Source organism: Parasteatoda tepidariorum, chromosome 2 (genome assembly GCF_982258835.1).
Source record: "Parasteatoda tepidariorum strain Cologne lab strain chromosome 2, Ptep-v5.0, whole genome shotgun sequence".
NCBI classification, from domain to species: Eukaryota; Metazoa; Arthropoda; class Arachnida; order Araneae; family Theridiidae; genus Parasteatoda; species Parasteatoda tepidariorum.
The window spans coordinates 122,873,098-122,899,904 of NC_141756.1; the positions used below are offsets into that span (position 1 = coordinate 122,873,098).

Below are 26,807 nucleotides of genomic sequence, written 5' to 3' on the forward strand. Positions count from 1 at the left end.
AGATTTTTTCTTTGCTGTGGCGATTGGGGTTTTAAATTACAAAAAAAGTATGATCTTCACAATTTTCTCTACCATATTTATCAGAAACTAGTTATTTTATCATGTTTATGTTAAGTTCTTAAAAATGTTATTGAATTTTATTGATTTTATGTTTATAAATTAAGAACTTTAAACAAAGAAAAAAATGATTTTTATTACTGCACAGATCCTAATTATGATTTTTTTATAGTGATTAAAAATATTTTTGAGTGCTTGAAAAATACTTAAAGTGTGCTTATTTTTTGTTGAAAAATCTGGCTACCCTAAAATAAAATATTGTTTATGCAGGTTGATGATGACCTTGATCAAAGCTTTTTATGATGGGCATGTGTTGGGTGCAGCAATGTTTTTGATAAAAGTAGGATCACAATCAGTACCCAACAAGCACACGACTTTTGGGCTAGTGAAGGGACAATGTAGTCTCACCTAAAGTGCCATTACGGCAGGCTTTTCGTCGCCGTATTGGTTCCGTTAATAAAGTGAAATGAGGGCCAGTGCATGGCAGTTCAGGCAAACTTCTGGCAATCGTTAAAGGACCGGTACTACTTTGTTGCCTTTGGATTGCTTTGCCATTTTTGCCTGTTATATACCGGAAAACAAATTTCATTTCACAGAATAAAGAGAAAATTGCCATAAAGGCTTTTATTGTACCTTTATGATGTCCCTTTTGCCTTTTTATCAAAAACTGAATACGTTCACTGGCACACGTCGTTGCCTCAATTGCCGTTAAACCACCTTAACTGTAGTTTGATTAGAAAACGTCTTTGCCGCTATCGCACCTTTATTTCAGGAGTTTAAGCGAATTTCTTTGCCGATATACCACCCTTAACTCACCTTACACTTGGGTCAATAGAAAACTTTAATGCCGCCCTTGCTGATATCACATCTTTATTTTAGTTATCGCGGCAATTTTTTTTCATTAACTTGCCTTTAATTTCAAATGTTTTAACAAATTTACTGTATGTTGATAACAATTCATATTTTGGGAACATATATTGTCACGAGCGTTTGTTTTACTCTGCAGATATCAGCAATAGTAATTTCTTGCATTTTAGCTGCTTATATTGTAATAAAACAATAATTATCATTTTATGCAAAAAAATTTATGACGATATAAAAAGCAAAATGATGGGTAAAAAGTTTAATTCATATTCAATTATCATCCAATGAATCTTCTTACATAATAAAACAGATTTTTTTAGATCATTTTAAACAATTATAAATACAATAAGTTAAAAGTCGAATCGTATAAAAACATTGCGTGTTCACATTTTTTTACACATTATGAGGTAAAACTAAATAAAAATTTTATTCTAAGATAAAACATATAGCAACTTAGTGTATAAGTTAAAGTTATGAAAAAAAATTAAAATAATTATATTTATTAAACCTACAATTAGCTTTTCTTGATAGAAACAAAGCCACAACCCAGTCATTATTTTTATTTTCAATATTATTCATATTTAATATTGGATAACTTTCTATTCAATAATATTCATATTCAATAATAGATAAACAAGACATAGGCATAAATAGTTTTTAAAAAAAATACTGGGTACATGTAAATGACACATCAATTTCTATGATTTTAAATAAATAAAGCTAGAATTTTAATAAATGCTTAAAATTTAAAATAAAACATGACCTTAAGAAAAGAATATTATTTTATTTCAATATAACAAATCAAAATACAAACAAGTACATAAAAACTGTAGAATAACTTCTTTATAAGCATCCAATCAGAATGAATCTAGTTTTCCTTCAAAAAAGTAACCAATTTATTTTACTACAGGTATATTAAATAATGTGTACAGAAACAAAATATCTAATTAATTTCTGACACATTTTAATTCTGGGTTAAGTTATACTATCAATTAATTCTAACTATTCAAAATACTTTTATTGATCCCAGGGAAATATTCTAAAAAAAAATTATATCCAATAATTTTTAATAATTTAGTTTTTCTCTTACAAATATTCTACGTTATAGAATTTACTAAAGTTGCTCAAACCACCTGAGTTTTTTTATTATTTACTTTACACAAAAATAAATCTTAACTGATTGTAACAAAAGGTAATAATAGCACAAAATGAATATTCCAGCTTGTATTTAAACTAAGTATTAATTTTATAAAATTCCATTGTACTTTATAATATCTATTGCAAATGTGTAAAATAGCGGATTGTAGCATCAAATATTAAAACAACTATGAATAATATCCTATGAATTAACGAAACAACCTGGTTAAAACTTCTCTTTACAGTATTATGAAACAATTAATTAGTTTAAAAATAGAGAGAACTATGATTGACTTTGAAAAAGTGATAATCAAATTTCCTTACTTTAAACTCATCTATTATAAACTATTAACTTTTAAAATGCTTCCATAAGTTAGAAAACTAACTGAAGCGGTACATATCGCTTAACAATGTTTATATATTGCATTTTGTAACTACAGATCAATCTATTTAATAATTGAACATAAAAATGCATTTTAAATAAAGAATTTGATAGCAAAGCTTTAATATTTTTTAAACTAGAAATAATGCATTCTCACCAAAATAGTTTGTAGCTATTAATATGTTATGTAATGTTAATATTTTTAATATTTACGCAAAATTTTAATTTTTCACTATTAAGAACTATGAACGAATTTTTTACTTTATATTAACATGTGAAAATATTTCAAGTTTATATAAAATTAAATTATTTCTTTCAAAGAAATTTTAACCTCTAGGAAGTAAACAAACTAAAGGTTTTTTAAAAGGAAAAAAATATATAAAAAAAATTTTTTAAGATAGTACTTTTAAAATCTAAAAATATGTTATTTGATTAAAATTTCTATCAATTAAAAGAATATATGATCCTTCAAAATTATACTCCATTAAGTATCAATTACCTAAAGTTAATATTGTGCCAATTATTATAAAAGAAATCATTAAAATATGAATAAAAAAGAATGATTTTCTAAATTCATAATGAATTTACAAACTAACTAAAGAATATAAATTTTATGCCATCAAGGTAGGTTGGTTTATTCTAAACGGTTTTTTAAAATATTTAAATTTTTTTATACATAAAAAATTTAATTTGAATAGAACCAGTTGATAAAAAATACAATTTTCTCTTAAATTTTCTGAATGGGAAGGGTTTGATTCGGAAAGGAAAGGAATCGATTTTCTAAAAATAAATACAAATAAATGATTGGAAGTGCTTAAATATTGTAGCTTCTCTACAAATATGTCTAAAATAAATTTATGTGATGGAATGTTCTACAAATGCTTCATATAACAAACACCAAATTACTTTTCTGATCACTAAAGATAAAATTAGTTAAACAATGTGATTATTGAACAAAATAAAATAAAAAGCCAAAGAAACATCTTGTTTAAAACACATGAAGCTTGTTCATTCATGTTACATTTCTACACATGTTTTCTGTTCGTGCATATTCTGAAATACATCATAGGTTTAAGTATGTAGATTCATGTATTCAGAATTATTTCTGTTTTAGGGGGATTTTAACACCACTCCTGATAGTCACTTGGGGCCTGCGTGGATTGATAAATGCAGGCTAGACCTGCTCATTACAGATGCTGCTACTATTGGAGTCTCAAAACGTTGTAGAGAAGGAGATTTTTTGACCAGAGTATATGCCTGAGTTGAAAAAGGTGGTAAAGTAAGTTTACATCTTCCTATTTTCTTAATTATCTTCAGTGTTGTGAATGTTCGTCATTGAAATTTATCTTATTCTCATATTAATTAGCATGAAATTACAATAACTCTTTGTTATATTGTGCCTTCCAAGGGTCTAAAATGAATCAAAGTTTAAAAGGGCATTAGACAATGCCTGTTAGGCTAAACTTATAAACTGTTTTCTTTTCAGTAAAAACATTTGCCTCAATCTTTATAACCAGCTCAATCAATCAGTTATTACCAGGAAAGAGGTTAAATTGGTTCTATTGAGTAAAAATTTTTGTTTGTTCATTTGCGACATAGAAAATTTCAATCCCTGTCCAGGCACGCAAAGCTGTGTTTTTTTATACAGAATAAGATTGAAGCAAATATTTATATTTTGGGTATAAACTTGAGTAAACTGTTAACTTTGTTGTACTCATCATCATCATTGCTACAGCAATCCACTTTGGCCTTCTCTAGAACATTTTCCCATATTGTGCTTCTTGTTACCAGGTTAGAGATTTCCGGATTTCAGAAGTCCGGATTTTTGAGGTCGTACTGTATTTCAAATAAATTATAATTTTTTTATAGTGCAAGAATATTTTATTTATAATTTTTTTTTTTTTTGAGTTTGATAAAATAATTAAAAATTGTATTTAAATTAGATAATCTGATTTTACTTTTAAATAATTCTAAAACAATTAGTGATAAAAAATGAAATATACAATGCGTTAAAAGTGAAAGCTGTTGCAATTTCACAGGGGACTTTAATATTAGTTTAAAAAAAAGTTTCTATTTTATGACAGTAATGGTAAACATTAAATTGAATTTTGTAACCATACTTTGTAGCTATGGAAATAGTTTAACTTGTGATATTACAAAATGAAAAAAGTTTTTTTTTTTTATGAATTTTGAATTCCATTCCACATATTTCATTCTATGGATATACAGTAAAAGCCTGGCTGCTCAAAATTTGACTAACCAGAAAAATAAAGAAAGTAGAACTTTCAGAAATTTATAGTTTATTCTTTTTAAAAAGGAAGGTTTGAAAATACACTGTAAAATATTGATGGATTCTTAATGAATACCTCCTCTCCTTCAATATCTGTCAATTATAAACAAGTAGTTAGTTTAGAAAGAGCTGTCCTTCAGTTTTTTTTTATTTATCCTTAGTAATTCTTTTGAATAACTTTTTTAGGTTTTTTCCTTTATCATTTTTTTTATAAGTGTCAATTGCAATAATTATTATTATTAAAGTGTATCATTTTTCCAGAAATTAATATAATGTAATATACCAAGATTTTTGGTGCTTAAGTATCCTAAACTTTCCAAATCCAGAATTTGCCGATTGCTGTGCATTCCAGATAATTACATTTTTATTGTATTGCTCTCTTTTGATGCTTTTGGATAGCCTTGCAATTTTTTTTCTTGGGTCTTCTTTTAATGAAGATTAGCCTTATCTATGAATTCTCATTGTATTTTAAAATATAAGAGAACCCCCACATAACTATAACCCTCGTTCATTATTTTTTTATCTGTAGCAATAGAGATTGAGAACCAATTTTGATTCATTTTTCATTTGAAAGGAGCATATGTTGCTATTTTTGAAGAATAGTTTACAATAAGAGTAAGTGTAATTGTTTAGTAGAATTATAATTAGCAAGCTGGAACTAACATACTTATATTTTTTATTGCTTTCATAAGTCTCGTTATAACCTACATTTTCAATGCTACCTATTTCTCCAAATTTTCTGCTAGATTTTATATTTTTATATTTAGAGTGATGGCAAATCTAGTTCGGCAATAGTCCCCTACAATATTTAATTTGAATTCCTAAATTTAATTTAGAATAATTGTAACCATAACTAAGTTTGTAAGTGATTTTTCAATTCTTATTTCTTACAATTTAAGAAAATCAATCTTGCAAAAAGCATAAATTGGCAAAAATTCATTTTAATACGATGAACCTTTTCATTGTACCCAATTGTGGCTAAGTGAAGGGCTACTTTATTTTAAGTGACTTTTTAGAAATTATGTATATGTTAAAAATATTTGTTTAAATCAAAATTGATCATATTTTTTTATAGATAATTATGCCAGGTTATTGTGTTTCCGAAACGATTGGTCATAAAGTCATTAGCAGTGCCAAGAAAATTGAATTTGAAAGCCAGATTGTCAGTTAGTTATTAACTTAGTTGTTAGTTTTAATAAATTTATGATCTGAAGTTCTGTTCATGATATGAGTATTTTAAATAGGTAGAGGTTAAAATGTCTGTGCAGTATATGTTGTCCAGTGCACATGCTGATGCTAAAGGATTCATTAGAACTAATTCAGCATTGTGAGCCATCTAAAGTCTTGCTGGTGCACGGAAAAGCTTCGAAAATGGAGTTTTTGGCAAAGAAAATCACCCAAGAACTTGGTAGAAAATTGCATCTAAGTTCTAAAATACAAAAAAGAAGCATATGAAGCATATATTGAGGCATTTTTGAATAGTTTTGCGAACTGTCCTCCATTCAGATGCTTTATTTAAAAGAATGTGTAAGAAGATTAAGAAAAGTAGTTTCGTCATCGCTTAGATTGATAGCAATGCTATTTAACAGCATGTAGTTTTATTTCGAAAGATAAATTTGTAGTTATCAGCTTTGCCAGATTTTGTTTATTTATCCTGATTCATTAAAAATTCTCCTGATTTTTGTATATTCTATGAAGTTTCCTAAAAATCAGCAATGTATGCTAGGGGAAAAAAAAGGTAAAGAATGTTTGTGCCAGCTTTCCTTTGATACACCAGTATCTGTGCAAGTTGATACTTCATTAAATCTATTGAAGAAGCAGCTCTTTGTAGAATTTGGTAAATTACAAGTTAAATATTTTTCGTAAATGAAATTTTATAAAGGTAAAGCTCTCTTTTATGTGCTTCATATTGGAAATATGAATTTAAATTACTATATTAATGAAGAGAGATTCATGTAAGACTATTTATACTTTTTTGTCCAAAACCTTAAATTTTTTACATTTAATCCTACAAACATAAATAAATTAAAAACATTTTATATTATTGAAATTCTTGTGCATTAAGAATTTTTAATGTAATCATTACAGTATTAAAAAAAATATATTAATATTATTTTTATTTATCTTTTAATAATAAAACTTTTCCCTTTTTTGGTATATATTTTTCAAATACAAATACTTTGGTTTTGTCCAGAAATAGAGAATTCTTGTTTACTCATAAAGGCTTACCCATTCAATTAGAAAAAGTTATATTTCTCAGATCTATACCACATAACTATTCATTTGGATTGCACGCTTACAGACATTGCACTAGTTTAAACCTTTCATAATGGATACATTGAAATATTTATTAGAAAACTGTAAACTTTTTTTCTTGCACATTAATGAATATTGAGTGTAGCTGATTCCTCTGAGTTCTGTTAAAAATACATGACTATTTCTATTATTTTCTATATTTGATCATTTGTGTTCTGACTCAATTTTGACTTAGGGGTTTTGAATTTGCTGAAAGTGTAGTTCTAACATCTGAATGTGAAATGGTTTAACAAAAACCTTGTAAAGAATAATGTTAATTGGACTAATTTGCAGAAATTTTACATTTTTGTTTAACTCCCACAATGCACAATTTTGTTGTTATGTTTAAAAATATTCAAGCTAGTAATTTTTTAATTTGTGGGTTTAAGCCATATTAAAGCCATTTTACATTAAAATAATTAGCAACATCTAGAATTTAAGAACAAAGCAGTTTTGGTTGAACTTTTAATTTATTATAATTTGTGTGTTATATCATTTTTCCCACTTGATTTAACTAGATAGTAATTAATTTAATAAATTAATTTAATATCCTACTAGTAGGAATAAATTTAGCAGATTTAAATTATTTTTCACTAAAAGCAATATTAAAATTTAGTATTTAAAACAAATAGTTTTGTAATCATTCCTTATTGCAGCATGCAGTCTGAGCATTTCACATTTGGTTATGTTTGTGTAGAAAATTTTCCTCAGTTGAATGAACAAAAAATTATCACACAATGAACAAAACATGTTCATTGAATAACAAAACCATAAACTGATTTTTAACTAGCAAAAACAACATGTGATAGGACAACTTTAGACACTGCATGCTTCGGGTGACTATTAATTTTGTCCTATACTCTCAAGGCGCAAAGAATAAAAAAGTTTAAAAAAAAGAAAATTGGAATTTCAAAATTATTGCAATTTTTTAAATGAATTGTCAATACTGAAATTATTCGCAGTGTTTGTTTTTTTAAATTTCTGTAGCATTTAATTATTTTGTTCTTAATGTTATAACTCATTTAAATGAAAATTTTATATTGCAACATAATTATATGTATATATGTATTCATTGAACTTAAGTTTTTATTTGAGTGTGGCTATGGTTTAATCATTCTGAAGTTTACATTTTGATTCATAATTCCTATTATTTTTGGTTTCTGATCTCAGATATATATTTTTAAAATGTAAAATATTTTTCAGAATTGAAGTATTTATTTTAGAAAATTTATCATACAAAACTTTTGCTACTTATGAATATTATTCATTCCTTCGCAGCTCCATATTTAGTTGTGCTGTGATGATATCTGAACAATAATGCTTAATGTGTTAATTTAAATTGGTAGTAAATTTTTTAGTTTTTATTAATTAGTGTTTATTATTAGTGTTTGATTAAAAAGTATACAGATTAATATTAAATAGATTTTCAATAGAGTGACAATATATGCTAATGCTAGCATGCTTGTCAAGTTTAATAGTTTGTTACACTTCTTCCCTTTTTTAAAAAAACCTCTTCTTAAGAACTACTTTTTTTTCTGCGTTTGAAAGATGTTTAATTAACTGCTTAACTCTAAACCAAGATTTACATGTATTATTTATTACATGAAATATTATAAATAAATAAAATATATAGGTTTTTCTATACCTATTGTTTTTGAGAACTGAAATTTATTTATACTTCTAGCAATGAAAATTTATTGTTATTTTCTTTTGTTATTTAAACGTATGTAATTAACTTGGAATTCAATGTTTTAAATACATTAAATGATTAATTATTTAATAAGGCATGATTTTAAATCTGATTAGGATATAGCAAGTGAGATTCATAGCAAAAGCACACATATCTATCTATAATTTATCTGAACCTAATTTTATTTGAAAATATATTTTATTCCTGAATGATATAACTTTTAAATAATATCTGATAGATTAAGAATTCAAAAAGTTTATCTTCTTTACATACAGGGATGAAGTGGGATACTGGGACCTATCCTAGTGTGCCCTCCATCTTGATTACTTTTTGCTGAAATAAATAAAAAAAAATATAAAAATTGGTATTAATTTCCCTTTGGTTTAAAGGGAAAAGCTTACAAATGTATGTTGATTTTTAAAAAAAATTAATTTATTGTTTACCCTTTTCACATTGTTTTTTCTCTGAAAATGTTTTTTTATTTTTGTTCCTTTTAAATTACTCTCTTATACTATTTTATGTATACATTTCAAAAAGTAATTCTTACTCATCTAAATAAGAAAAAAATTTAGTTTATGAAAAATAATTAAAAAACAGTCTCTCTGCATACACATTTCTTTTTTCTTTTTTTTTTTTTAAAGTTAAATAAAAAGACTGTTTTTTAATGAACAGCTTGCAAGCTTTTTTCTATAATTTGAGCAGAAATTTTTTTTTAAAAACTGAGCATTTAACAGTCCATTTTTTAAAGTAAAGTATTTATTTAAAGAATAACCTTAAAATTTCATTGATATACCCCTTTCAGAAAAAGAGACACTTATACAAATTTTACCATGTGAAAATAATCTTAACAAAGTAAATATTTATAATTGTTATCAATATTAAATCAATAAACACAGATAATTTTACCATTGTATAATTCTCATTGAATTTTCTTAAAAATGGAATATGAATAAAAAGGCAGTGTTTTTAAGGGATGGTGGCTATTTTTACAGAAAGGGAAAGGAGGGTGCATTTATAAGGATCAAAAGGTAGACGGGGCAGGTTGCCCTTCTAAAATCACTTAAGGAAAACACTGCATATATTCACATATTGATATATAAATATATACATATCACATGACACCCCCTAAAAAGTGCGTCCTCCAGGGTATTCCTGCTTACATATTTCTATAAACAAACATTGAAGAAAAACTTATATTTAAAAACTCATTAAATTTTTTATTTTGTCCATTACAATGTGTATTTTTCTTACAAATCACAAAAGAGTTTGATTTAAACTGATATTTAATTAAAAATTCAGAGCACAATATTAATAATCAATCTTTCATATGAAACTGAAAGCAAAATACAAGTTCTTAATAAATTTAACTCAGTCAAATTTTATTATTTTTAAACAACAGCTATCTCTTGTTTAATTATCTAAATTATTTTGTATTCTAAAGGTTAAGTTGTGTTTTGCTCATAATTAACAAAATAATTCGTTAATTTAAAAACTAAATTGTATATTTTAATATTTTTCTGTGAAAATGATTTTTTTAAATTTGACTAAAATATCCAGGAATTTTTGAAAAAATCATTTTTATTTTTTCTAATAAGATTCAGAAAAAAACTTTTTAAACAAAATATCAAATAATTTTAAATTTAAAATAAAAAATGTATATTTATATGTTTATTTTAAATAAATTAGTTATATAGTTAATTTTTATAAAAATTTACAAGGGAAATTTCCAGTTTTAGTTTAGTCACTTAATATAAATATTAAATTTATAGAATTAATAGAAATAAACACATTTAGGAAATTTTAAACTCATCCTTTATGCTTATAAATTTATTTTATCTAGTTAATACCATTGTCTTGGGAAAAAAGTGATTTTTTCTTGAAAGGGGCTTAACCTTCACGTAAATCACTTATCATAAAATTTACTTTGTGATGCTACACAACTAAACCTTTTTACGATACTCTCTATTGTGAAAATGTAGCTCCTCTACTGAGTGTCTGAAGTTTTTTTTAAAAAATATTTTTCCTATAATCGATAAAGTTTAAGTATTAATGTTCATTTTTTAAAAATTTAAAATTTTGTTGTTTCCAAAACTATAAGGAAGACAATTGATGGTTTGATAAAAGTTAGTTAGATAATAATGAAAAGTTATGAAACCCCTGATTTAGGGTATTAACCCAAGGCGGGGGTAAATACCCATTTATAAATACAATACTCATTGGGTATTTATCCGACCCACCTCTATACCTATACAGTGTTGGGTTAAATCAGAATAGAAAAACTCTTAATAAATATAAAACAATAACTATAAATTTGCTAAACTTCCTTTAATTGCTGATATTTTGTAGTCTTATAAAATTTGCTTATTTATCTTCATTATCAATGATGGTACATATTTTTTTTTAAATAAAAGTTTGAATTTTTTTTTTTCGTTAATAAAAATAAATAATTATAATAAAGTTTGCATAAAACACTGAAAAATTACAAGTTTTGTACCTTATTATTTTGAATTTTTTTTTTTTTTTTTTAAATTTTTCATCCAACAAGTTTGTCTTAAAAAATCTTACTAAGCAGAGGAATTTTTTTAGAGGAAAAACTCAGAAACAAAGGTTAAGCTCTTGGGCATCAAAAGGAATTAAGCAATTTGCAATCAATCACCTAATTATTCTTTAGTTTAATGAAAACAATCACAAATTTATCTTAAAAATTTAAAAATGGAAAATTAGAGCAAGGTTTATGTGTCAGATTTTTAAAGTAAAAAATTTTTATTAGCTTCACCCATGTTATTTTCTCTTTGCTTAGTCAAATGAAGATATACTGCGAAATAGAAATTTGGAATACATTTTTTGGTAGAATATAGATTAAATCCATTAGATTTTAGAAATACTTTAGTGATTCTAAAATTCTCAATGATTCTTTAAAAAGAATTATTATTAAACTAGCATGGTCTAATAATAATTCTTTTTAATGATATTGAAACAGGTTTGGGTCTTAAAATATCTGTGCTTATTCTAATTCATTATTTTTAATCTAGCAATATACACAAATACAAAATTGAAAAAATCATTATAATGATGTACAAAATGTTATATAGCTATTATAGAATTAATAAAGTTTCTGAATAAAAACTTTTTGTCTTCTATATTTTTATATATTTCTTTTTATTCTTCTCAACTAAATCTTTCTTAATTGAAATCAATTTTTTATTTGATAACAAATAAAACTCGTTTTAGTTAGTTTACTTTGATTTATTTAGTGACTTATTCCTATGAATTTTGTTTATTAATATGAATTTAAAACAAATGAGATCTTAAAAAAAGCTCTTCTAACTCATGTCTATAGAAATAAGAAATATATTGTATTACAGAGTTTTTCTTATGAATAAAATAAAGGCAGCGTATTTCCTCTCTGAAAAAAGCTTTATCAGCAAAATGTTAAAATGTGTATTATTATGTATAACTGAATTTTATCCTACACAATTTTTAAATTACCATCTCATACTATCTTATGAGTATATTTCAAGAAGTAATTCATTTTCGTTATCAAAATATGAGGAAAATTGTAGTTTATAAAAATAATTAAAGCCATGCTAAATGGCAATCTCTGTGCATGTTTTTTTTTTTTTTTTCAATAAAAGAACTAACAAAAAACGATTAATTGATAAACAACTAGAAAGCTTTTCTCAATAATTTTAACTGAAAATTATAAGAAAATAAACTTTTAAAGGTGCATTTTTAAAAAAAAAAATTTAAATCACTTATAAAAAAAATTAATATCCCCCTTCCACCTGCCCCCAAAAAGATACTTATTAGAAATTTGACCAGTTGAGAATAATCCAAGCAAAGTAAATGTTTGTATAAGTAATCTGAATTTAACCTATAAGCACATAATTTTACCAATATAATTATTATTTAAACAGTGAATTAATTTTTTTCAAATTAGAATCTGAATAAAACGACATAGTTTTTAATGAAGGGTGTCTTATTTTTATAAAAAGAGCAAAGAGTGTGCATTTATTGGGATCAAAGGGGCTCGCCCTTCAAAAAACAGTTAAGCAGAACACTGTATTAAAATATACTGTTAATGAATTTCTTATTACTAAATGTTGCCATTTTGGAATGTTTTTCAATGGCCTTGAAAAATTATATTTAATGAAGATAAGATTTTGCCTTTTCTGATCAATGATACAAAGAATGTTGAACTTTTAGTTTACTGTATCTGAAAGAAAATTCTGAAGCTCTTTCAACTCTTTTGTATCTTTGAATTATTAGTTATGTTATGTCATTTATATTTTTGAAATTTTCCTGTTGTTGTATCAATTTAAAATAAAAAAATTTATAATTACCTATTTATTATAATGTAATATTATATATTATAGAGTTATATTGTCTTCATTTCCAAATTATGAAGTTTCTAATAGTGTTCTAAGTGCTAAACCTTGTTTAATTTTATTTTATTTATACTTTTACATTGTTTGGACAAATTAGTTAATGCTTTTCCATACCATTATCATTACTTTAAACTAGAAGCCATTCAAATATTATATAAGAATATTTTGGACAATTTTGAACACCTTATCAGCATAATTAAGTAAATTGCAAACCTTTTTCCATGTGTCAAGATGTTACATCAGCCCCTGGTTTTTACTTTGATTTTTACTGTACTAATTTAATTTAAAGATAAAATTCTAATAAAAGATATTAACTTTATATAAATCAAATTTTATAGCAAGTTAATATGAAATTTAAAAAAAATACTCCTCTTTCCTTTGCCATTTTTTTTTTTACTATAAAAATAGTTCTAGGTCAGTTAAATGAGAGTCTGATTTAAATTTTGCAAAAGACCCTTATCCTTATTTACCCCTCTCCTGTGATTGGATATCAAAATACAAGTAGGGTGTGGGAAAAGTGTAAAGGAAGTAATTAGCGAAACCATGTCTAATAATAGCCTTGTTTTAACAATGCATAGCATGCACTAATTTTAAAATGTGTGGTTTTTGAAACTTTTTATTTTATTTGCTAATGTGTGAAAATTAAAGTTTTATTCAATTCAGAAAATCTGATAATTTGTGATGTATTTAATCTATATAGCTATCAAATATGAAATGGTAAAAAAAAATTGCACCAACATAATTTTTAAAAAGCTACAATGAGTAAATTCTTGAAGGTCAAAAAGGAATACATAATTTTTCCCTTTGGCTTTTTCTTGCCAGATTATTTTTCACTTTGATATTTAGTAAGCTAGAATTTTTAGCAAACAATTTTCATTTCTGTGCATAGCTTTATATAGGTATTTTAATGAGCTTGCCGCTCGGTATGTGGTGTTTTTTCGAAGTTTAAATGTAGTCACTGTGTTAGCTTCATTTCACTTTTTTATCATTTTATATTCAGTTTTATACATTATATATTTATCCCTCATAGGTAAGTAGTAAGTAAAGAATTAAGCATAGTGTTTAATATGAAAGTGATTTACAAATGATGTACCTCATTATGGTGATTTGTAAATAACTCATCAGAGTCTGCATTGAAATGCTTCCTGAATCATGCTAAGTATTACACGCTATTAAGTGTTTTCCGAATCAAGCATCATGATTCTTATTCAAGTGATTTATGAATCACACTCTGAGATTCGTGTTTGAAGGATTTAAAATTTGCCTATTGCAAATAGCGTTAATGGGATTTAATTACTGTTTGCAATTTTTATCAAAGTGATATATGAATCTCCTTTTGCATTTAATAATTACTAGATATGCATCATTTTTTACATAAAAATCATTACCAAATAGCGCGTTGTGTTTTGCATTGAAATAATCAAAGAATCATGTGACAAAGTTTGCATTTTGGGGATTTATTAATCACTCATTGCTATTTATGACTTGTTACTTTGTGCATTTTTCAAACTTTATTGTTTGCTATTCATATATGCTTCGATTTACGGAACATACGTTGCATTTCAATTTGCAAGTCATATCTTGTACATAATTTACGTCATCTTTAAGACTTGCTTCATGTTTCATGTCATTATATCTATGGGCAACATATTGCACTTTATATAAACACGTTTTAAAAAACTAGTCATTGTGAATTATAATAAAAAAATTTGCAATTTATGATTTATTTTAAGGAAACTATAGTTTTGTAAATCTTAAGTTTGTTATCTGTCAAAATATTGTACTACAAAGGATTTTATTGTGCCAAGAATACTTTACTGATATTCTGAGGTGTTGTGTTTTTAAAATTGAAACAGATATGCTAAATATTAGTTTTCAAATTCTTATATGCTTCATAAATTTTTAATGAAAAGTCTTACCAGTTCTAGTCTTTAAAAGTTTGCATGTATGCTAATGTCAATTCGAGGTTTTTTGTTAATTAAACCACAATGCAACTGTTAATTCATTTGCATTGGTAGATATGAGCAACACATATTTAAAAATTGCCAGAACTATTAAACAATATAAAATTGATACAATTAATATATACTCCAATGTTATAAAATCTAGTGGACATGTATTTTAGCATACTAACTGTTATTGAGTAGGTCCTTCAAAGTGATTGAAAAATCCAAAAATCATTGTTATTATTTTTTTACTTTATTTATTTATTAATTTTAAAAAATTGAGTGGGATTTAATTTGAGAGGGGTAAATTTTGAAATTGAGAGAGTAGTAACTTTTAAAAAAAATTGAGATTTTAAGTGAATTCAGTAATGAAACATTCATTATGTAAGCGAGAGAGTTAAGCTAGTTTTTTTTTCATAACCTCATTTTTATTGAATATCTTCATAAAAATAAGTGATAAAAAGCATGTTTTCTTATATATTTAATTTATTATTTTAATTTGTGTTAATTATTTTTGAAATTGCACATTTTTGTAATAGTTTAGATATTCTTAAAAATTTAATCTACAGGTTTTGTTTCTTTAATCAATTCGAATCAAACATGTGTATTTCGTGTTTTGTAACATTTAAGAAATTGGTTTTTTGGCATTTGTGTCAGTCATGTTCTCTTTGTTTTGTTTCATGTCTTATTTTTAATTAAATATTTTTTTACTTTCAGGTCTCTAATCCAAGGGCTGTTAATGATGAAAAAATCTCACTGGCCACATTGATGTCTTCTTTGTTGAATTTGGATATAATATAAAGATTGGAGGATAAGTGATTCTTCCTTTTCCAGAGGTAAGCTGGAAAATAAATCGAATTAATACTAAATGTTTACTTTTGCTGAATGTTACTTTTTTCATTAATGTGCTTTACAACTATGGCACACAAAAATGTCTAATATAGAAAGTTATATCAATTATACAAGGAAATAGCCCCCAAGGGTAAAATATTCCCTATTAAAGTTTCAGTTCATTTACTTTTAAATTAACAAAAACTTCGTAGCTTACCTGCATTTGTGATGTGGCGTTTAGACTTTCCCTTTTTGCTGAAATGTTTGGGTTTTGATAGAATATTTATTATCTCTAACTTTTTTTTCTAAAAATGTTTGCAGCTATTTAATGTTTTATTCAATTTATAAATTATTTTAAAAACAGAAAAATATCAGTAGCTATTGGTGATTGAAATGGGTTGCAGGTGGCGTAGAGCAGAACTCACTACCTATGGCAACACTTCGCATGCTTTCCCCATTAGCGTATGGAGAGTCATATAGTAAGAAAGTACGTTAGTTTCTCTCTTGATTTGTATATAGATTAAAGTCTTTTAAGTTGGAAAACTATGTGGAACTGAAAATTACATTAAACATAGTTCTAAGGAAAGGCATCATGGAAATTTTCAAAAATAATTTTTTTTAAATAAAAAGAAAAAATATTAAGTAAAGGGAAAATATCATAGTACATTCCTATACAACTGAAAAGAGGAGGAGAGGGAAAAAAGAAGGGCCAAAGGCATGAAAGCGGTCTCTCACCAGATGACTTATTTGAGTGTTGCGATATCTTGAAACTTGTAATTTAAAATTTAAGTTTTAAAAAAAAATTTATTTCAAAATTCAGTAAAAAAAATGCTTAAACTATTTTATAACCACAATATTTTAAAATTCACATTTAAATTTTATAATTAGTTGAAGAATAATCCATATATTTCAATTAAAAAATAAATATGAAACATCCATTAATTTTTTATTTTAAAATTTAATTTTTTGAAAAGAATTAATTTTGATTAAAAAAATTATAATTTATAAATGAAATAAGACTTATTAAATAGTTATTAATCTTTTTAGATGAGGAAATTTGAATTGAACTCTGGATCTCTCTGGTAGAAGGTGAACAACTTAACGGTCACACCACAGTGCAAAAGTAATGAAGTTATATATCTTGAAATTGAAATAAAATCAATTATAAATTATTAAATAAAAATAAAGAAAATCATAGAAATAACTTGTTTTAAGGAAAAAATTTCAGCACTTTTTCAAAATCGCATCAGGCAATACATACCATCTCCTTTCTCACAAATTGTGATGTCATTTTCGACCAATAGCGTGTCCCAGCTATTCTGAAATTTAATCGCTTGTTTAATTTGATCCCTATCTTAGCTACATGTTCTTTAATTCAAGCTTAACTTTGTTTTAATTGGAGTTTTCAAGATGTGTTCTACCCTGGCTAGAAACAAACTTTTTTGCATGCATTGATAATATTTTTAATTCATGAAAGCCATTTTTTCAATTATAATTTGCATCATCACATTCTTGTAAGTAATTGTTTAGTTTGTCTTATATAGTTTGCTGTAGAAAACACGAGGTTGAAATATAAATTTTTAAATAAGCTGAATCTATATTTTTTTTTTAACTATACACTTTAGATTCCCCCCCCCCCCAATATTCTGCTCAGGTTTTAGCCACTATTAAAATATTTACTTCTATTAACTACCATCAAAATAATTATTTCTATTTACTATAAGTTAGACCATGAATAAATTTTATAAGAAATTGAATATTCTAATGTTTTGATATTTAACAATAAATCATTTTATTAAAAAATGAGCAAATTTTAAGTTAGTGAATTTGTATGTTTTAAAAGAAATTCCTCTCAAAAATATTGTTTGCATATATGCATTATATAATGCTTAAAAATTAAATGGTTTTTTTTTATCTGATAAAAACTTGAATTATTCTTATACTTTCATTTTAGAGTTGTACATATTTGATCTCAAACGTTTTAAGAATCGTCCTATGTTCCATTAATAAAGTGTGTTGAAATATATCAGCTACTGCTATGTACTTTCTGTTTTTAAGTAATTTGGAAAATAAAAAGAGTATATTTTATAATTCTTCTTTGAAAACTTTTAATACATTTGAATAGACCAAATTATATGTTTCTTAGTTTACCATATGTCTATTTTAAAATTAGTCTTTCATATGTTTGCTGTTCCAGAATATGTCGTTTTTTTTTTTTAAATTTGTCATTGGCCCACTACAAAACCTCTATTGTATTATATATTCTGTTTCCCTATGTTTCAATTTATTTTTTCTCGGGTGCAGTCTGTTATTTTTAAGTCAAGATAATCGTTCATATTATTTTATATATAATATTAAGAAAATCCAATATAAAATTACAATAACTGTTATTTTACTCGTAAAATAAGTTTATTTTGCGAAAAGATCAACCTTTAAAAGAAAAGAATGTGGTGCAATTGTGGGAGTTTGTAAGAGCCACCAAGTTTTTGTTTGAACATTGACTAATCCTACATTTTTATTAGAAAAACTTTTTGTTAGACTTCTAAATTTAAATATCGGTATTCAAGCACTAACTTATGTGGATAGTTTTTATTCTGTAAGGATTTATGTTAGATATTATAAAACCATTTGAATGATTGGTTATTTTTATTTTTTTCATGTATGTTACATATGTTTATTTTTTTAATTAAAGTACATCAAAATCAGGGGAGTTTCTATATAAAGCAATAGCTTAATACAGTATATATGCATGGTGCTAAGTAAAGTTCAGTCCCTGTGCACTCTTTTAACTTTTGTTTTCAAACAACTATACAGCTATTTAAAGGTGTCTGCAGCTGTTAGAGTGTCTATGTATTGTAAAATATCTATGTACTACATGATCATATTACTTTTAATGCCAACTGGAGATTTGCTTTCCTGTCTTGACAGCAGTACAAGATGTGGGGAAAAGTAATGATGATGATAATAATTTTGAAAAATTTGTTCATTTAAAAGAACACAAAAGAAAAGCTTTTTGAGTACTTAAAATGATCATAGTACTGTAAAGATTGCTAAAAAAAATGTAGTAAAAACCAAACAACTACGAAAAATGTTTTATTAGAAAGAAACATTATCTTAATAAGTCATAAAAAGCTGAATAACGTTAAGCTGGAAGGTGTGGAGGGAATTTAAACATTATCTAACACATTAAGTATGGCTTAATAATTTTTTATGCCTTATAGAATTAAATCAAAACCTAAATAAATGGGATAAAAAATTTAATAGTTTTAAGAGTTATCATACATAAAAGGTATAGATAATGAGTTAAACCTATTTGGACATTAAAACCCTTATAACTTCCAAACAATGAAGCATTCTGAATTCAACTAGATATTTGATAGCAATGCCTCATGTATATTAATTTTTTTTTATTTAAAGGGTAATTTAAAAGTTTTTACAGGTAAAACTTCTAGTTTTGTATTTTTGGCTTTTTTTTAAAATCACATTCAGAATAAAACAATATGCAGATAATAATATCTCACATGTTTAAATAGCAATTTTAAACACACAAATAGGTAAAATTGTATTTTTATTCTAAATTTTAAAATTTTTATTTTGGGTATTGTCTTTTTTGATTTTCAAAATCACTTCTCTTGACTGCGTTAAAAAGTGTAAATCAAAACATAAAACCACTAAAACTCTTGTCTTCTGCTAAACACATTTTGGACTGTCTGGGTTTCTTTTGCGAAAATGTTTCTTTCTTCTTTTTTATTTCATCATTTCTTTTTGAATATCTTCTAATTTCGGTCTTACTCTAACAACTTGGTTTGGATTTAGAGCAACTATTTTAATTAGTTCCTTTTGATCGTGTTCAATTTAGACTAAATGTTATGTACGAGACAATACCTCACTTGCTCAGGCAGCAATGTCAGATGCTTAAATATTTATAAGTCTAAATTTGCATTGTTTTTTCATTAAACCACATTAACTTCTAAACTTTTAGTTCTATTGATTGGGATTTGATTTCTATTTTTCGATTTAGCATGAACAAATTCATCAGAAACAATACCTCCTTTGTCTAGACAGCAAAATTTAAGTTTTCCACCACTCTGACTTCTTCTGTAAATTTAAGATAGTAGCAAAGCTAACTTAAAATATCTGCATTTTGTTTTAAAATACGATTCACCTATTTTGAAAGAATGTTCCTAGATCCCTAGTTTTACTAGTTCTCTAGTTTTGTGATTATACAAGTTAATATTATGTAAGTACTTATTTTTCCAAATATGAAAGAAATTTTAAATTTCATTAGTTATGGTCTGATCCTTATAATTAATATCACTAGACAAAGAAATTCTATATATATATATATATATATATATATATATATATATATATATATATATATATATATATATATATATATATATATATATATATATATATGAATGCCTACAATGAATGAGATTCATAAATCAGCCGTCCGAAAGCAAATGACATTTGGCATATCAATAATCTGTAGCACGAAGAAGGTCACTGTTATTGTTCAAACAACATATGACAATCTGTTCAAGCAGAATGAGCAAAAAAAAATGGAATTTTCTGCTTGATTAAGCATAACCCATTGTTTTAAATTTAACTTTTGATAATTCATATTTTCAAATATTTTATAGATGACATCAGCAGTGATATTTGTTAGCATATAGGTCTAATTGTTAAAAAAAAAAAGTTAATTTCTAGTACATTAATATTTAATTATTTTTAATTGCTTTGTCAGATAAATTTAATGAACTTTAATGGTATCATTTTATTTATTTTTTATTTTACAACGTGATTACTATTCCAATTTTATTCTTCTTTCTTGATATTAGTTAAGTTTCTTGTCTTAAGGTAGAAAAAAAACTACCACTATTAAATACAAATTTCATGTTAAATTTTATCTCCAAGGCCTATGAACAGTTCTTTCTTGGTTTGAGTGCTGTGCGAAGCATTGGATAAAGCTTTGTTGGCTGATAAAAGGCCGGCAAATGGTTAAAATTTTGTAATAAAATTTTTATATAAAAATTAGTCTTACCAGCTACTTCAAAAATTGCAGTTATAAATGTTTGACTGCCTGGTAATAAAAATAAAAGAACATGATATAGTGGGATTCTCAAGAAATATGTTTTATCCAAAAGTTTTTTACTTTTGAAAGTTATATTTATTTTTTGTTTAGATTTCTATTTTTATGTATCATTATCTTATGTTTCTCGGCAGGTGTCGCTTCCAGGATTTGAATCCCAACCCTTCATCTTCTCTTCTGTCTTCTACCAGTTCATCCTGTAAGTCAATGTCTTCCTCTGTATCCACACCTCCAGCCAGAGTCAGAAGTAAGATATTTATTTGTCTGTTTTTTTTTTTTTATTTTTTTTTTTTTTTTTTTTTTTTTTTTTTTTTTTTTTTATTCTAAAGGCCTTCTCTTGTCCTAATTTTTAAAAAAATTGTTTGTACTTGATTAATTCATACATTCTGAAAGATATTAATCATTAATTTTAATAGCAAAGAAAAGCAACCACTTTCTTTTTGAAGTAACAAACTTTTTATATTCTTTATTGTTTTATGACACATTTTCAGTTAATTTTTACATTAAAGATTTTAACTATGTTGCCCTATGTATAGTGGACCTTATCCTCATCTGACCCTTTGTATAAAAAATATTGACAAAACAATGAATGCTAATTTAACTAAAAACAACAAGTTATAATTGCTTCGAAATCACTGAAAGCTAAATTTATAATCATTTTTTGCGCAGAATCTTTTAGTGGAAATTAAAATTTTTCAATTAACTATTTGAAAGATTTTCAATGCTTACCTTAACTTATAAAATTTTGTTGTTTTATTGTTGACAATTCTGTTTAAAAAGTTTCCTGACCTACAAGTTATTTTTCTCATTCTGATTTCTAAACAATTTTATTCAAATTTTCTGTGTTACCATTGTGTAATGCTTTTTAAATTTTTGCTGAAAGTTAGGTGAAATTTTTTTGTTGTAGATCTCAAGTTAATATTTACATAAAAAACATACAATTTTAAAGCGTTTTTATAGTAAATGCTCTTTAAATAGAATATTGCTCAATACCGTATGAAAACTATTTTTTTTTCTTGCTCTTTAAATGTTGGAAAGTCTGTGCCAGTCCTCCGTGAATTTTTGTAAGTTTTCTTATTACTTACTGCATCTGTTATTCTTAATTGGTTTATCGCTTTTATGTTTGTAACAATCGTAACTTGCGATTGAAATTAATATTACTATCCGGCTAGTTCGAGTACTAAAATCTGTACTGTAGCTCTGTGCTTGTCAACTTAGCTTACCAAGTAACTGAAATGCTCCAAATTCAGCTCTTACTCTATTGACAAAACAAGTTATGATTACTTCCAAACAAATCACTGAAAGCTAAGTTTATAGTCATTTTGTCCCTAAAAACTTTTTTTCGTTACACTAAACATCAAATCCTTATATTGAGTTTTATATAAAAGTGATAGACTGATATAATGACTAGTTTGTTACACACAATGTTCTTTTATTGCATTGAACTCTAATTTAATAGTAAATTTACAAGTAGTCTGAAACTGAGCTTAACGAAAAAATCTGGCAGCTTTATTTCTTGATAATTTTCTTATTTTGTTTACATAATCTGTTGGTTGGAGCAAAATGGTTGCTGTCAATCTTACTGCAGCACAGTGAGGGTTCAAATGCAAATTTTTAATGATGATTGTAATAGGTGGCATACCATATATAAAAGATAAATATTTAATTATAATCAATTGGAAGAGTTTTCTTCAAAATCAATTATAAATTTAAAAAACAGCTTTTATGTGAAACTGTTCTATTTTAAATCAATTAAATTAAGAAAAACAACTGTTATCAACCAATTCCACTGATACAGACTAATTTTTAAATTCATTAGTCGATGATTAACTATTTAACTTATAGTTTTTATCGTCTTCAGAATCTTTGATGTGCATAAGCAATTTAATATTATTTTGAGAAATTTTATTTATTATTTTAATTATGATTTTAAAGAAGGATTAGGGGCACTTTAATATATTCAGAGAATTCATTAATAGAATACCGTAAATGCTCACTTCTGCACCTGTCTTTGGGACCAAGAGAAAAAGTGCATAAGATTTCAGAAACAGTAAGTTTATACAAATAAGAAAAGTTTCAATAGCTGAATTAAACTATAAATAGTTATGAGTAGTGGCTAATCCTTCTAACTCTTTTTTATGACTTTGAGAAACTTTTTCGCCATCTCTGTTTTCTCTGAAACTGAATAATAGTAATCACTATAACATTCATTTACCAAAAACTAATGTTTTAATCAGTGGTGGGAAAGAAACTGTACATGATACATTTTCAAAGCATATGGGTGGTATATATATGGTGGTTTCAATATGGTTGTTGTACAGATGAGACACCTTATTCAAGTTCATAGAAAAAGTGTCTTCCTAGAAACAATAGGCATGAAAAGTCACAAGGGGAAGAAAAATGAACTATTTCACTAGATCCAGTAGCATATTTCATTTTATCTGTTAGGAAAATTGTTAATTTGCTTTAATTTAAATGTAAACACTTTTTTCTAAAAAAAAATGTGATTATTTTTTTCCTATTTAAAGAGAACAAATTAAAATTTTTGTCTATTTTTATAAAAAATTGTCCGCATAATTGAAATATTTATTTTCTGAACCACACATAAACAAATGATAATTAACATTATTTTCCTATATAATGATCCTTTGAAAAGTTTTGTATATGTGCAAAAGGCACATAAAAGTGCAGAAGTGAGAGTATGTTGTTTTATATTTTAATAATGGTTTTTCATTTTCATAGTTCTCTTCCCTATTCAATGAAAAAAAAGTTATATTTCCAAATTTTATATTCATGTTTGTAAAATATTTTTTTCATATTAAGCACAATAAAATTTTAATTGAGTTTAGGTTAGAGAAGAAAAAGTTATGATAAAGTACCGATTTGAAGCATCTTGAAACTAACATGTACAGTATTGAATGCCTTCAAAGACATTATTTGGCAGAACAATTTTTTTCCGATAAGAAAACCTATTTTTAGTCTAAGCACGTGAAATGTCTCATAAAAGTTAAAAATTCTTAAAAAAATTTATTAAATGTGTAGGTAAATTTAATTTATCATAACTAAAAAGCAGTGTTAATAACACCTACATTTCACTTATTTATCTATTCGTAAATAGAAGGAAATCTTTTTATTTAAGGCAAAATTCACCTTTTCAAAAAAAAAAGTTTTCTTGAAACAGAAGTTTAAAAATCAAACACATTTGGAGTCTCAAAACTAACATTTAAGTAAGCAAACAAATTATAGATATCTTACGATTCTCTTATGAGTTAGGGGAGATGAAAAACATCAGAACCAATTTAATTCCATATTGAAATGTTGATTGTTTTTTAACTTTTCTGGCCTTTTGGCAATCAAACAGGTTAAATACTTTCAGTCCAGCTATCCTCCAAATTATTCATTAGATTTCAATAAGTTTTGTTTCTTTTGGTTTGTGCCCCTTAATGCATGTATATTTTTACAAAATGTTTTAGTGAAATTTGAAAAGTATATATTGTAAGTGGCTCATATGTAGCACCTGCTACACCTATATACAGAAAATGGCAACTAATTTTTTTGTATCAAATGAAAATGCATGTAGTATGCAGTGTACTTCCTGGGGAAGGGCCACCCGCCCTCACTGCCCTTTGATGACAATGTCTTTTTGTTCATATTCCATTAAAAAAATTTAATGTTTAAATGATAATTACACACTTTTAAAATTAACTGTGTTGATAGGTTTGATTCTGATACCAGTATAAATATTTACTTTGTTAGGATTAATTAATTTATTAAGGGATTTTTAAATTATTTTTTTAATAAATATTTTTGTATATTTATTTATTTATTTATTTGAAAAAATGTGTGCACAGTGATTCTCTTTTAGCATGTCTTTTTTTTTTTTTTCTATAAACTACAAATTTTTCTCTCATTTTGATAATGAGTAAAAATTCTTTTTTGAAATATGAGGGTAATTTAACAATCGTTGAAGATCAAATTCAGCTATTACACATTTTGTTAAATATTTACGGTGTTAAGTAAGAGCCCTTTCAAAACTCAATGTACTCTTTTGTGTGAGGAAGCACCCTGCCCTTTTTTATTCTAAAGGAGAACTCTGTAGTTGGCATGGTAATGGAGTATGTAACAAAAATTTTTAGTTAAAAAAGTAACTAAATAAATAAAATGAAAATTGAAGAAAATAAATTTCTTCAGAGATGTAAATAATGTTATGTATAATATTTATGTAAACTTGTCCATTTTTGTCTTACATCTATACCAGTTGCATAGAGACATTATTGAAATTGTGATTTAGTCAAATCTGTCATTGATAGTTTGTTTTTTTTAATTACAACTGTTCTTATCTAATTCTCTTTCTTTTTATGTACGGAAAACATATAAATTTCAGAAAGCATCACCGTTGAAGTAATTTAAAAATTTATTAAAATATAAAGTTATTAGAGTATTGGAAGATTATCTGCTTTTTCAACTAGCAAATTTTGAGCAAAATTTTTTCATTTATTGCTGAACTGGTTTCAATTTTATTACATATTATCATTTTGATGTATATTTTAATTCGAAAAATATTGTAAATTTTGAAATTTTTTTTGTCAAAGGAATACAATTAAAAATTTAATCATGAAAGTAAAGCGAAAAGGAAATATGATTGATAAATTCGTATCAGTATGTAAGTTGTATATATTTAAAAGTAATTTTTCTTCTATACCTTTCTTTGAAACAATAATTTACATTAGAATAATCATTTTATCAATCTTCATAATCATTTTTAATATTAAAAGCAATAAAATTGAGCACCATAAAATAAAGAAGGGAAAAAAAACAGTAAGTTTTTGAAAATTAATTAAATATTTTCTGATAAAAGGTGTGCACAAAATAAAAAAAGTGAGCACCCTGAATAACTTTTAATTTAACAGCCAGATTTTCATGTACTAGGTGTCAATCTTAATGGGTTTGTGTTTCACTATTCGATAATTTCATTCAAAAAGGATTTTTATGTTCAAAATCTTTCTAAATTATAAGGCAAGTGTATATCTGCATGGTGTTACAATAGGTATTTTAATGAATCAAAATGTATTGATGAAATGACGTATGCAAGAACTTTTCAAGATAAAATTTTGGTTTTAAAAGCCCATTTTCACAAAAATACTTATGTTGCTTAAAATCTATGATTTGCATAATTTTTATTTTATCCTCTCTTTCAGGATTTTGAATAATGTCAAGCATTGTTTGTTGTAGTTGATTTATTGAAGTTCTTCAGAACTCTTCTATTGTTAAGCCCAAGTGATTCTATGTGGACAAAAATATTTAAATTCTCTGTTGTCCTTATTATTTTTATATTGAATATGAAATATAAATAGAAATTTGTGTAATTTTTGTGTTGTTTATAGATATGTCTTTGTATTTAAATAAAATGTATGAAATAAACTGTGTTAATTATGTATTTAGCTAATTCCAGGGTACATTCAATTTATTACATTATATTAGCAGCTGGCTACATTTGTACATTTTTGTACAATACACTTATTTTTTGCAAAATTTGCTGCAAGACTTAATATAATCAGCAGAACACGACTTCATGATCAATACCGCACTAAATCATCATCTGTAGGCAGCTTCTTAATATTATCAGCTGTAGGTTGTATTTATTTCTGTATAGGATACAATAGTATAACTTAAAAACACAGCTTTCATTTTAAGGCTCTATATTTTTAGCTTTATTATATATTTATTATGTTTTATAATTTATATACATATATATGGACTACAAGTTAAAATTTGCACAATTACTTGTGAGATACATTATTTTTATAAATTTGGACAGCAATTTTATTA

At 25.4% G+C, this 26,807-nt stretch overlaps 1 protein-coding gene across 9 annotated transcripts in view; it reads left to right on the forward strand.

Moving 5' to 3' along the window:
• Nucleotides 1-26,399, forward strand: part of LOC147816142 (uncharacterized) — a 44,766-nt gene extending 18,367 nt beyond the window's left edge. For 3 of the 9 annotated variants that reach the window (XR_015431788.1, XR_015431796.1, XR_015431791.1), the window contains 6 exons: nt 3,555-3,719; nt 5,806-5,892; nt 15,767-15,885; nt 16,928-17,003; nt 21,113-21,225; nt 26,177-26,399. The gene's annotated coding sequence lies outside the window, so the exon portion shown is untranslated. The remainder of the gene's footprint in view (nt 1-3,554; nt 3,720-5,805; nt 5,893-15,766; nt 15,886-16,927; nt 17,004-21,112; nt 21,226-26,176) is intronic. The other 6 variants (XR_015431794.1, XR_015431789.1, XR_015431795.1 and 3 more) reach the window with 4 other exon arrangements.
• Nucleotides 26,400-26,807: the final 408 nt, after the last annotated feature.